This window comes from Bison bison, unplaced genomic scaffold (genome assembly GCF_000754665.1).
Source record: "Bison bison bison isolate TAMUID 2011002044 unplaced genomic scaffold, Bison_UMD1.0 scf7180017864322, whole genome shotgun sequence".
Classification (NCBI taxonomy): domain Eukaryota; kingdom Metazoa; phylum Chordata; class Mammalia; order Artiodactyla; family Bovidae; genus Bison; species Bison bison.
This window is the reverse complement of record NW_011494894.1, coordinates 4,064,262-4,078,053: the sequence shown is the minus strand read 5'-3', so window position 1 is coordinate 4,078,053 and position 13,792 is coordinate 4,064,262. Positions and strand designations below refer to the sequence as shown.

The window sequence follows — 13,792 nt, the reverse complement described above, 5'->3', positions numbered from 1 at the left end:
GGACTGGCAACTCATTTCTTACATGATATTTTACATGTTTCAATGCCATTTTCCCAAATCTTCCCACCCTCTCCCTCTCCCACAGAGTCCATAAGACTGTTCTATACATCAGTGTCTCTTTTGCAGACTTAGATTGAAATCCTGGCTTCACTACTGATTGTGTGTGCTTAGGGCTCTAAATAAGGACAATAATGCCTAATTCAATACAGTGGTTAATGATACTGCAAATGTAGTGATAAAGTACGTGGCCCAGCATTGGCTCTAGACACGGAGCAACAGCGATACGACTGCTGCTTTATCTGGGATTGCTGTTGTTGTCATTCAGTTGTTGAGTCGCGCCTGACTCTGCAACCACATGGACTGTAGCCTGTCAAGCTTCCCTGTCCTCCCCCATCTCCCAGAGTTTACTCAAACTCATGTCTATTGTGTTGGTAATGCTATACTATTATTTGGTATAGTCCTCTGAATATATTTTAAAAAAAACCATTGAGGAGGAAAAAGTTTCATAAAGTAGTAATAATCTCTCTAACATGTTCAATTAAAAAAATAGTAATTGAGAGAAAAATATCACTTCCATTTTTTAGGTCAAAATATTGATGCAAACATGGGTACAGTAAATGTACATTGAAAGTATAGATGATAATCCCTGCTGCTAAGTCACTTCAGTCATGTCCGACTCTGTGCGACCCCATAGATGGCAGCCCACCAGGCTCCTCCGTCCCTGGGATTCTCCAGGCAAGAACACTGGAGTGGGTTGCCATTTCCTTCTCCAATGCATGAAAGTGAAAAGTGAAAGTGAAGTCGCTCAGTCGTGTCTGATTCTTAGCGACCCCATGGACTGCAGCCTACCAGGCTCCTCCGTCCTTGGGATTTTCCAGGCAAGGGTACTGGAGTGGGTGCCATCGCCTTCTCTGAGATGATAACCCCTAGTAGGTATTTAGCTATTAAAATAGAGTTCTTATTGTTCATAAATATACTTTCCCTAGATCTGTGCTTTCATCATGACATTTAATTTTTATGTATTTTTTAAAATACTGATTTATTTTGGCTGCACCATGCAAAGTCTCGGTTCCCTGACCAGTAACTAAACCCAGACCATGGTGGTGAAAGCTCAGAATTCTAACCACTAGGCAACCAGAGAACTCCCATGATATCTAATTTTTAAATTAATTGTAAATATATTTTAATTAGGGTTCATTTCACCCTTCTCTCTGATTATCTTCATATTTCCAGGAATTTTATTAGTGTGTGTGTGTGCGGGGGGTGGGGTGGGGGACACAGGGCTTCCCTGGTGGATCAGTGGTAAAGAATCTGCCTGCCAATGCCTGCCAGTATAGGAGACACAGGTTTGATCCCTGGATCAGGAAGATCCCCTGGAGAAGGAAATGGCAACCCACTCTAGTACTCTTGCCTGGAAAGTCCCATGAACAGAGGAGCCTGGTCAGTTACAGTCTGTGGGGTCACAAAGAATCAGACATGACTTAGCAACTAAACAACAACAACTGTGTAGAGGCATTAAAAAAATTAACATTTTCTTCTTTAATAATGATGCAAACGGCAGTGACAAGTAGGGTGCTAATTGGGTGTTAGGTTTAAGACGTCTTTGAACCTAATATCACCAATAACAAATTCAACAAACATCCTTTGAGCTCCTAATATGTTATAGACTTTGTGTGGAAAAAGGGTTTTCTAAAATTAAGGTTTGTTTCTTACCATCGTGGAGCATAAAATATTTTTTCTTGGACAGCCAAGTGTGATACAAATTTATCAGTGCTTTAATAAGTGTTCATCTTGAAATTGAAAGAATAATTCTGCTGGAAAGGCGAGTGGGTAGAGAAAGTTTTCAGACAAGGTATAATTGAGGTAAGCCTGACAGAATAAGTAGGATTATTTTAGTAGAGAAAGTTGTGCTAGGAGATTAATTTCTGTGGCAGTCTGAATGAAAGATGAGAGTTAATTAGCTGGATGACAAAAAAATTCACAAGTGAGAATTACTTCCATTTTCTTTGATTGGGGTGTCTTATTAACTTGATTTTGTTAATGCATAAAGAGAGGAATGACTCATTAATTATATTCACAAACAGTGACAATACCAATTAATTGTTTTACTATCACTATTGTTGCATCATGGACTAGAACACCCAAGTGAAGCAGTATACGAGAGGGACATATTATTATAAGTAAATTGGTTCACTGGTGACCATTTAGAACCTTCTTTGTTCTATCTGCAATCTGTATTAGAGTCCTCTACTCAGGTCTCTCTAAAAGCAGCCCGTGTTGGCAATAATTTTCACTGGATGTACGGATTAAACTATCAAATAGTACCTTATTCCTCAAGTCCAAGGTCATGGGAGACTGATCATTTTCATGTGCTTAGAATATAGGAAAGGTGAAGTAGAAGTCGTGAAAAAGAGAATAGAAAGCGACTGCACATATAGGAAGAAAAATCAGTCATGAAACATCAGTCTTCTTTTCTGCTTTTAAGCCATGGATTTTGATAACTACTTTCTTGTAGTTAATTCAGCAAGTTCTTAGGCTGTTCTTTTTGCTTACTTATCTAGTGACTAAATTACCTTATTATCTTCTGTCTAAATTTTTCAAAATTTTCATAACTAATGGTAAAGGATCTGAAACTTAAAGACTAGTAATAATGCATAAGGTGGGATTGGACTTAAAGAGGCTGCTACATACAATATTGCTCAGTTTCAGATGGGCCCACCTGTATTCCTTCTAACAAATCTTCTTGATGGGCAGGCCCAGCACATAGGATGAATAACAGTCTTCACACCTAATTCATCCTATATATTGAGACAGGCTATGAAAGCAGGGACTGTATTACCTAAGGTGGAGATTCTTGGAACTAGTAGGCTAATGTTGGAAACATTTTTGGAGGAACTAGGACAAAGCAAGGACAGCCAATTTGAATAGGCATCATTCATCAAGGAGTCCATGCAAACAATGAGATCATAGGTAGGGAGCCAAACTGAATAGAATGTGGGCAATTCGAGGTGATCCGACATGCATTCCAGAGAGGAAGAGACATACCTGCCGTAGATTATTCACTATAAGGATGGAGTTAAGTCAGCCTGATTTAGTAAGGGTGGAAAGAGGCAAACATCTGCCCATACATTTAAAAAAATTAATTTATGTACTTTAATTGGAGGTTAATTACTTTACAATATTATAGTGGTTTTTGCCCTTTGACATGAATCAGCCATGGGTGTACATCTGTTCCCCATCCTGAAACCCCCTCCCACTTCCCTCCCCATCCCATCCCTCAGGGTCATCCCAGTGCACCGGCCCTGAGCACCCTGTCTCATGCATCAGACCTGGACTGGCGATCTATTTCACATATGGTAATATACATGTTTCAATGCTATTCTCTCACATCATCCCACCCATGCCTTCTCCCACAGAGTCCAAAAGTCTGTTCTTTACATCTGTGTCTCTTTTGCTGTCTCGCATATAGGGTCATCATTACCATCTTTCTAAATTCCATACATATATGTTAATATACTGTATTGGTATTTTTCTTTCTGGCTTACTTCACTTTGTATAATAGGCTCCAGTTTCATCTACCTCATTAGAACTGATTCAAATGCATTCTTTTTAATAGCTGAGTAATATTCCATTGTGTATATGTACCACAGCTTTCTTATTCATTCGTCTGCCACTGGACATCTAGGTTGCTTCCATGTCCTAGCTATTGTAAACAGTGCTGCGATGAACATTGGGGTACATGTGTCTCTTTCAATTCTGGTTTCCTTGGTGTATATGCCCAGCAGTGGGATTGCTGGGTCATATGGCGGTTCTATTTCCAGTTTTTTAAGGAATCTCCACACTGTTCTTTTTAAAAAATTTTTATTATTATTATCATTTTTTACTTTACAATATTGTATTGGTTTTGCCATACATCAACACATACATCACACTGTTCTCCATAGTGGCTGTACTAGTTTGCATTCCCACCAACAGTGTAAGAGGGTTCCCTTTTCTCCACACCCTCTCCAGCATTTATTGTTTGTAGACTTTTTGATAGCAGCCATTCTGACTGGCGTGAGATGGTACCTCATTGTGGTTTTGATTTGCATTTCTCTGATAATGAGTAATGTTGAGCATCTTTTCATGTGTTTGTTAGTCATCTGTATGTCTTCTTTGGAGAAATGTCTGTTTAGTTCTTTGGCCCATTTTTTGATTGGGTCGTTTATTTTTCTGGAATTGAGCTGCATGAGCTGCTTGTTTATTTTTGAGATTAATTCTTTGTCAGTCGCTTCATTTGCCCACACATTTTGTTTGCTTCTTTTGCCGTACTGTGTAGTATGTGGAAGCTCCCCAACAAGGGATCAAAACCATGCCCTCTGCAGTGGAAGCATGGCATTTCAACCACTGGACCACCAAGGAAGTCCTCCCCATATGTTTTAACCCTAATCATAACATACCCTGGAATTCTCTTTAAAAGCATTTAATCAAAACTTTTTTTGATAAAATGCTTTTAAAGATGTATGGATGTGAGAATTGGACCATAAAGAAGGCTGAGTGCCAAAGAATTGATGCTTTCAAACTGTGGTGTTGGAGAAGATTCTTGAGAGTCCCTTGGACTGCAAGGAGATCAAAACAGTCCCTCCTAAAGGAAATCAGTCCTGAATATTCTTTGGAAGGACTGATGCTGAAGCTCTAATACTTCGGCCACTTGATGCGAAGAGCTGACTCATTAGAAAAGACCCTGATGCTGGGAAAGATTGAAGGCAGGACGAGAAGGGGATGACAGAAGACAGGATGGTTGGATGGCATCATCGACTTAGTGGACATGAGTTTGAGCAAACCCCGGGAGATGGTGAAGGACAGGGAAGCCTGGTGCGCTGGAGTCCGTGGGTTGCAAAGAGTCGGACATGACTAAGAGACTGAACAACAGAATCAAAACTTTTATCTTTAACAGGTTACACACTGTTATCCCCTCCAAATACTGAGGTACAATTTTTTATTATCAAACTGATTTGAGCATGGTGAAGCTGTTTTTCAAAGGAGTCTTTCTTCACAAGAGTCTTAGGAAGAAAAAACACCAATACAGTATACTAACGCATATATATGGAATTTAGAAAGATGGTAACAATAACCCTGTGTACGAGACAGCAAAAGAGACACTGATGTATAGAACAGTCTTATGGACTCTGTTGGAGAGGCAGAGGGTGGGAAGATTTGGGAGAATGGCATTGAAGCATGTATAATATCATGTATGAAACGAGTCGCCAGTCCAGGTTCGATGCACGATACTGGATGCTTGGGGCTAGTGCACTGGGACGACCCAGAGGGATGGTATGGGGAGGGAGGAGGGAGGAGGGTTCAGGATGGGGAACAAATGTATACCTGTGGCGGATTCATTTCGATATTTGGCAAAACTAATACAATATTGTAAAGTTTAAAAATAAAATAAAATTAAAAAAAAATGAGTCTTAGGATGTCTGCCATGCAAAACATACTCTTTTTTGTTACCTTGGGAAAAAGGTAAAAAAAAAAAAATAGTAGTGTGCTCTCTGTTCCTCTACTTAGCATACTTAACCTTCAGAAATTCAGAATCTTCTTTGGAAAGAAAAAAATCTTGACTTTTAGAGACACCACAGACCTTTTTTTTTTTTTTAGGAAGGAGAGATTGATGATATAGCAGTTTGAATTTATGGGAGAAAATCAAGACAAAAAAGTTGGATCTTGGGCTACAGAAAGCAAATAATTTTCCAGAAAATTTAATGATGGCATCTGTGGAAGTTATAGTCTTTGAAAATGTTTTAAAAGAGTGTGCTCAGTATGAAAGATAAAACCTAGAGCTTGTTATACAGAGTGAAGTAAGTCAGAAAGAGAAAAACAAAATTCATACACTAACGCCTATATGGAATCTAGAGAAATGGTGCTGATGAACCTGTCTGCGGGGAAGCAGTAGAGACACAGACATAGAGAACAAGCTTATGGACACAGTGGGGAAGGACAAGGTGCGATAAACTGAGAGAATAGCCCTGAAGCATATATACTGCTAAGTCGCGTCAGTTGTGTCCGACTCTGTGCGACCCCATAGACGGCAGCCCACCAGGCTCCCCCATCCCTGGGATTCTCCAGGCAAGAACACTGGAGTGGGTTGCCATTTCCTTCTCCAATGCATGAAAGTGAAAAGTGAAAGTGAAGTCGCTCAGTCGTGTCCGACTCTGTGCGACCCCATGGACTGCAGCACCAGGCTCCTCTGTCCATGGGATTTTCCAGGCAACAGTACTGGAGTGGGGTGCCATTGCCTTCTCCAACATATATACTACCATATGTAAAATAGATAGCTAACAGCAAATTGCTGTATAACAGAAGGAGCTCAACGTGGTATTCTGTGACAACCTCCAGGGGTGGGATGCAGTAGCCGGTGGGAGCAAGTTTCAAGAGGGAGGGGACATATGTGTACTTATGGCTGATTCACACTGTTGTACGGCAGAAACCAACACAGCACTGTAAAGCAATTATCCTCCAATTAAAAATAAATTAAAAAAAGACCAAATTAGAAGATCCTGTGTTTGAAAAGCAAGATATACTAAATGAATAGGTCAGTCTTTAAAGACACTAATGGATTCTTACGGAATATGGATAAATTTAATCTATATACCTTTGTTACAGTGACATCAGGTATTTGAATTTACTTTGCATATTTTTGATTTAACCTGATTTGATTTTTTTCCCCCTAAATCTCAACATATGTATTACATTCTTTGGTATGTCTTTAATCTTAAATTTACAAGCACGTGGTTATTAACTGGCCTTTGGTGTTTGGGGAGGAAATATTTAAATGGATTTCATTTTTTAAGTGGTTTAATAGTTCATCTCCAAAATGTGTAGCCTATATTTTAGGTTCGTTATAAACTTTGCCTTTGTAAAGAGGAAAAAAAAAATGCTCTGGGTTATTCATCTTTTCTTTTTTTTTTTTCTAATTTTATTTTTAAACTTTACATAATTGTATTAGTTTTGCCAAATATCAAAATGAATCCGCCACAGGTATACATGTGTTCCCCATCCTGATATTCATCTTTTCAATTGAGTTCTTGTTTAGAAAAAAAAGGAGGAAGCAGTAGCTACTTAAGGACAAGAAGTATATTCAAACATACACACACATACACAGCATCCATGACATTTAGAACTGGTTAACTTACATTTTACTTGTGCATGATGTCTGACTTCAGCCTCCTAGTTCTAAACAGTAAACATTGACATTTAAGATGTTAGCTCCTCCAAGAACAGCGCTTTCCCTCCCTTCCTCTTTAATTCCACCTTAACGCATCTGCAAAGACGAAAGGAAACCAGCCCACATTTTAGCCCCTCCTACCAAGGATAAGACTTGAACTTCTCTGTGGTCCCGGGCTAAGAAAGGATCCCGACAGAAAACTAGAGGCGTAAAGGAGCCCGAAGGATCTCACTGTAACTCTGGGAACTGTAAGCAATCTATTTACTCTTCCCCCACCCCCACCCCCGCTAGCTCCAGGTCTCTCTCCCATTCTCGCTAACTTTTAGTTTCTACCTTGCTTGGAAGGAAGGAGGGACGGAGGGAAGACCAGGAGTCATCGCTCTCTCGAAAGTCTGCATGTCCTCTGCCTTTTGCAATGAGACACAGATCGGGGGACCTTAATTTCCTTCTAACAAATGCCAGTTTGCTTTCCGGGGGCTAGATGCACTGTGGAGTCCGAGATAAGGCGTTTCCTTCTTTTACAGCCCGGAAAGAAAGCTAACGTTCAGAACCGCGGCGAGGTGACTCTAGCTAGAGCTCCACGTGAGGTGGTGGCCAATACCCATACTCAAGCAACCTGCTGTTTGACAGTCCTGAGGATCTTTAGTGAAGGAATTTATCGATTCATTTAAGGTTTAATTGATAAACGGTCATTTCGGTTACTTATGCAAAGCGTACCTGGGTATTTAATGTGTAGCAGTGTTGTGCGAAAAGACAGACAACATTGACAAACTGATTGTACAATGACTGGCCTTCTGATTCGTCCTTCTAAGTTATTGGACATGCCAAGAGGGCAGAGCTTGGAACTAGATGTGGAAAAGATTTGCTCAAATAAGAAAGTTAAGTTTTGAGTGTGAAACTATTTTAGTAATTTCGTATTGAAAGCATTCCTTAAAAAAAGAATAAAAAAGCCACTTGGATTTGAAATGATAGTGGTTTAACTTATTTAAGTCTCCTATATTGTACTCATTTTAGTCTTAGAAATGACCTCAAAAAGTAAAACAAGAAATGGTCTTCAGGTTGGTTGATGACGTAAGCACGTATTCATCTAAGGGAGGTGGAGCACGCTGGAGGCTGACCATTTGGGTGTATGTCAATTTCAAGCTATGATATTTGCATGTATAACCTTTTGGATTCAAAGGGAATTTCTGTTTTGTTTTATTTCTGTTTGTTGCACAAATTTGAAACTGTGGCCTAAGAGATGTTTGCAGGGAAGAGTAATGAAACAAATCTTGCTTAAGAGTTTTAAAATTATATTCCAGATATCTCTAAACCTTGCCGATCAAGTTGAATATTGGGATTAAACAACAGGTATTTGGTTCTTTCATTGTGCAAAGGAAGAGTTAAATTTTCATTTAAGCAATAATTGTGAAATGCACAGAGAAGTGTTTAATCTGCATTTGCTCAAAACTGCTTCACAAACTTCCTGTAGGGGAAGCACATTTCATGGGACAAGAAACTAAGAAATCTATTTAATAATTTTCCTTTTCTCAATTAAACATGAATGAAAAATATCTTGAAAGTGACTTGCAATGTTAATTTCTTTCTTTTTTTTTTTTTTACATTTTACATTTATCAGCTTCTTGCTAACAGTACCTGATAAAGCTCATCCCACAGAGGTAATTTGCCTGTGTTTTTAACCCATCAGTATCATTCCTAGTGTCTGCTTAGAAAGCAAAGTCATAAAAACCAAATTGTTTGCATATTAAAAAAATATGTTCCAGGAATAAAAAAGAGGAATTCAGAATTAGCTATGGTTCCTTTTCCTCTCTTATGCCTTTTATTTACCATTAGTTTTTTTCTTCCTCTTGGTTGCAGAGTTAAGCTTTAGTCATTTTCAACTTCTTTTTTATTTTCACAGACCCTTTTACAAATCTTATGAAAGCTATAGACCCCTTCCCTGAATAATGACATATGTTCCTCTAAAATGCACAAATTTTTAAACACCTTTAGGAATTTCAGATTCTCCAAATGATTCATGTCATGTGAAAACATAGTATTTCTTAGAATTTTGGAGTTTTCTGACAGTATAAAATAATTAGCAAATTATTTCACTTATAAGAACTGCCTTATAGTGAATATTGCATTTATTCAGTTAGTGTTTCAGAACTCTAAATAATTGGTGTAATAGAAAAACTACTTGCCTGGAAATCAAATGACCTACATTCTAGACTCCACCCCAATAGTAGCTGTACAATCTTAAGCTTGCCATTTTTCTGTAACATCTGATATTTCTTATTGCCAAATGCAATCAGTAAAACATAATAGGGAAGTGAGATACATGTTATTTTTTTTTATTAGATTGTAGGATGTCTATATTTGCTACTTTTGCTCCAAAATTCCTAATGACATTTCCCAGCATAATTATGTTTTATCATATTCTTATTTATTACAAAGATAATTCACGCTTACTGGTTAAATCTTGTCAAATATAGAAATTGCAAAGAGGAAAAGGAAAACTGTACATATAGTCCCCCTAAGGGGTAACTACTTTTAAAATGTCATTTATTCAATCAGAAATATTTATTGAGTAACTAGCATGCATCAGCATAGACACAAGGAATTCAACTATATACATCTCTTCATATTTCTAGACATTTTTCTATAATACATTCATCCATATGTAGATTTCACAAAATTGTGATCGCACTTGTTAAAAGATAAACTGAGGCATATTAAAATTTTTTGAGTTTATTTGAGGAAAAAGTGATTGGCATGAGGCAGTGCCCAACTCGAAGTGGTTAGGAGTGCTTCACTGACACTATATGGGGGAGAGATTTTATAGAGGTAAAGCAGAAACAAAGTAAGGAATATATTGACTAAAGCTTAAAGTTTAGTTGGCTGTTTCTGAATGATTGTCCTTAGTTTTTGATTTTGTAACTTTGAGGCATTTACTGGCTTAAATTTTGGTTTGCTGATGCAGGTTGTGGTGGGATCAGGGTCACCTGAGTCTAATGACCTCCACGTTTAATTAATTTAATGCGCTGTTCATGCTGTTTTGTAACATGCTCCTCCTCAATCATGAAATTTTCTCTCAAGACATTTTTATAGTCTTTGGTTTTTCTTTACTATTCATTCATATAATAAACAAATATTACTGAGCCCTCCCATGTGTCAGGCACTATGCAAGCAATGGCAATCTAGCCCTGAGCCAGAGAGTATGGTTCTAAGATCTAATTTTTTGTCAGTGGAAATTCTGTATTGGCTGATTATAAATTGCTAGATCTTTACATGGATGAAAATTTTCTGCTGTTATTAATAGTGATTCACTTAGGACCTCTCAATACAAATGTTTGTTTATTTCATTTGGATAGATTTTTAAAAATTTATTTATTTATTTATTTTCGGTTGTGCTGGGTGTTCATTGCTGTGTGCCAGCTTTCTCCAGTTGCAGCGAGCAGGGGCTACTCTTCGTTGCAGCGGTTGGGCTTCTCGTTGGCGTGGCTTCTCTTGTGGAGCACAGGCTCTGGAGCATGAGGGCTCGGTAGTTGCTGCACTGGGGCTTCAGCAGTCATGGCGCACCGGCTTAGTTGCTCTGTGGCATGTGGAATCTTCTGGACAGGGATCAAACCAGTCTCCCCTGTGTTGGTAGGTGGATTCTTATGTCCTGTGCCACCAGGGAAGTCCTGGATAGATTTTTAAAATGTATTTTTCAAGTTCTATTAAAAGTTCTCCTAAGTACAGGTGAGATCCTTAAGTCAAATGCTTTATCAAAATGTTCTTTTGTCAACTCTAAAAGGTTAATAATAATATTTATTGAGTATCTAGAGGATTTAAAAAATATTCAGCAAAATATTGTGGAGTGCTAGTTATTATTTTTGCCAATTTTCTGTTGATAAATATTGTATCCATGTATAAATAGAATAAGAGTATAATTTCCCTAAGCCAACATGATGTTAATATACAAACAGAACAAATAACAGCAAATCAAAAAACTGAGACAATTGTTATATGAAAATGGTATCTTGTTTAAATTTCCATTTCTTTCAGAAATAAGGTTGAACAGTTTTCATGACAGCCTCTTCTGTCTCTGTGTTTATGAATTGCCTCTTTTAATGTGATTTTTAAATCTTTTTTTCAATTTTAATTTCTAATATGGTAAATATCAATGGATATAACTTATATAACAAAAGGCCCTTTCAGGTCCTCAATAATTTTGAAGAGTGTTAGGGGTCTTAACATTAAGGGCCAAATTTTGAAATGGAAATAGAAATTCTGTAAACATTGCTTTTTTCAAGTTTAGAGGATTGTTCATATTGTTTCCTGATAACTTTTCGTAAAAAGTGGGTGAGATGCATAGAAAAATGAAAGCAAGTTATTTTTATTCTCATAGACTGTCATTTTCTACAAAATCAGGGAAGTAGAAGAGGTTTCCGAGAAGAGGGCCAAAACTTTTGTAGAATCTCCCACAGCTTTAGGAACGTCCAGGCTTGCTTAATGCAGAGAAGATGGAGACAGGACTAAGGGTTACAGATGACTCTTTCTAAAGGCTTTGTAAGAAAATGGTGTCCGTGTTTGTCAAGAACCAACTTAGAGACAATGAATTTAAGCTTTAGCTATTGATCTTCTGCTCCTTGGCCACTAGGGCAGTGACAGTTGGGAGAACCAAAGAGTTGGTTCTGGAGTTCTTTCCAAAAAAACCAGTACAACAGAGCCGATTTTGTTGCTGTCTTTTGGTGCTGCCACACACCTGAGAAAAAGAGATGCGCCCAAATTTTGCTACCCTTGCCAGTGTGTGATTCTCACTTTTTGGGGGATTCTCTTCGATTCCTGGTCCACCCTTAGACCATTCTTTGAAAATATAATTTATTTCTCCATCATACAAATATAAAATAAGCTTAAATAATTCAGTGCTCTCCATAAGCCGATTTATGAAGCTGCACCACCAGTTTGATTGCTTATTGAATGAGTTGAAATAGCTTTAGTGAAACTCAGCAATCGTCTGTAAGTGATCCCTGTCAGAGTTTAATAACCACTGAGTCAAAGATGAAGGACTGGGACCACGTTGCACTCATTTCCCTTGCTTTCCCTTTTTATAGGGAGGAGAGTGCACTTGTAAATCAACTGCACCCTTTTCCTTAATCTTCCTCATTTGCTTGACTTCTGAAGTCTGCAGCGAAGTTTATGCATTTTAGGTAATAGTTCGTTTTGAGTTAGAAAACAAATATCCATAATATGTGTGATTTCAGTCTTCCATAATATGAAAAACTCATTTTTATAACACTGAGTTTTGTTTTTCATTTTATTTAATTTACAGTCTGTTTTCTGATTACCTAGTTTGAAACAAAATATCAGAGGGACAATAATACCTTTTGTTTGCATAGCGTTTTGTGGTTTATAAAGAGATTACTTAAGAACTTTGTTCACACAATAACCATGTAAGTTAGCAGAGCAGATATTCACATTTTACAAATGTGAAAGAGGTGTGAGTGGACAGTTAAATACCGTAAGTCCCTTATATACAAACCTTCAAGTTGTAAACTTTCAAAGATGTGAACATATGTTGCATCCCCTGTATGCCAGCTGTTATACCATACTACTGTACATTTCAAAGTACTGTACTGTAAGATTTAAAATGTTTTCTTTATCTTTTGTGTTGGTTTTTTATGTATATATTATTTGTGTGACAAGTATTACTATAAACCCTCACAGTACAGCACTATATAGTCGCTTGTGTTAACTGGGTACCTAGGCTACCTCTGTTGGACTTACGAATACGCTCTTGGACTAGAACTAGTTCATATGTTGGGGACTTGCTCTAGCTTATTTAGTATCCAAGTCTTAGGATTTTTATTTTGATGTATTTTGTATGCTTCAATTGACTAATTGATTGGTTTATATTTCCAGTTTTGATGCATGTTATTTAAGACTGTCAACCTCTTCCTGTTTGTGTTAACGTCAGAAAAATTATAGGGGGAAGAACTAGAAAGTACACATGCCAACAGTTCCCCTATTAACTATTCTGTTCTTATCATGGGATTATAAGATTACTGATTGACATAATAGAGGAAGTTGCATAAACATTTAAGAATGATTGAAGAAGTAGTATATGATTTATTTATTTGTTGAATTAGCTCCTTTTTAATTAAAATTTTTTTTCCTTTTTTTCCCCCCCAATTAATTAATTAATTTTTTTTTGCCTGAGGCACTGCAGGGCATGTGGGATCTTATTTTCCTGACTAGAGATTGAACTTGCACCCCTTGCATTGAAAGCACAGAGGCTTAACCACTGGACTGCCAGGAAAGTCTCAAGAAGTATTATATAATTTAGAATTTCTTACTTTGTAACTATTTAGCATTGTATAGAGATATATGCTACTTTAAGAAAATAAGGTATGTGAAGTTTAACCCCAAAATACAAAATAGACATATTATGAATTGTACAAAAAACACGAATTCTACCAAAGGTTTTGCTTTTATTTAGTAATAGAGCATTTTTTAGAATATTCTGAGTACAACCTGCAGAGCCTATGGTTCTTTTGGCCTCATTAATATTGGTGGTTAGCTTAAAGCATTTGTATCAAAATAGTTACTCTGACTTTGGATTTA

The 13,792-nt window shown here is 37.4% G+C and overlaps 1 protein-coding gene across 1 annotated transcript in view; it reads left to right on the top strand.

The window, feature by feature from the left end:
• The first annotated feature begins 7,337 nt into the window (after positions 1 to 7,337).
• The window catches only part of PLA2G4A (phospholipase A2, group IVA (cytosolic, calcium-dependent)), a 174,733-nt gene continuing 168,278 nt past the window's right edge, over positions 7,338 to 13,792 (top strand). The window contains exon 1 of the mRNA XM_010853064.1: positions 7,338 to 7,452. The gene's annotated coding sequence lies outside the window, so the exon portion shown is untranslated. The remainder of the gene's footprint in view (positions 7,453 to 13,792) is intronic.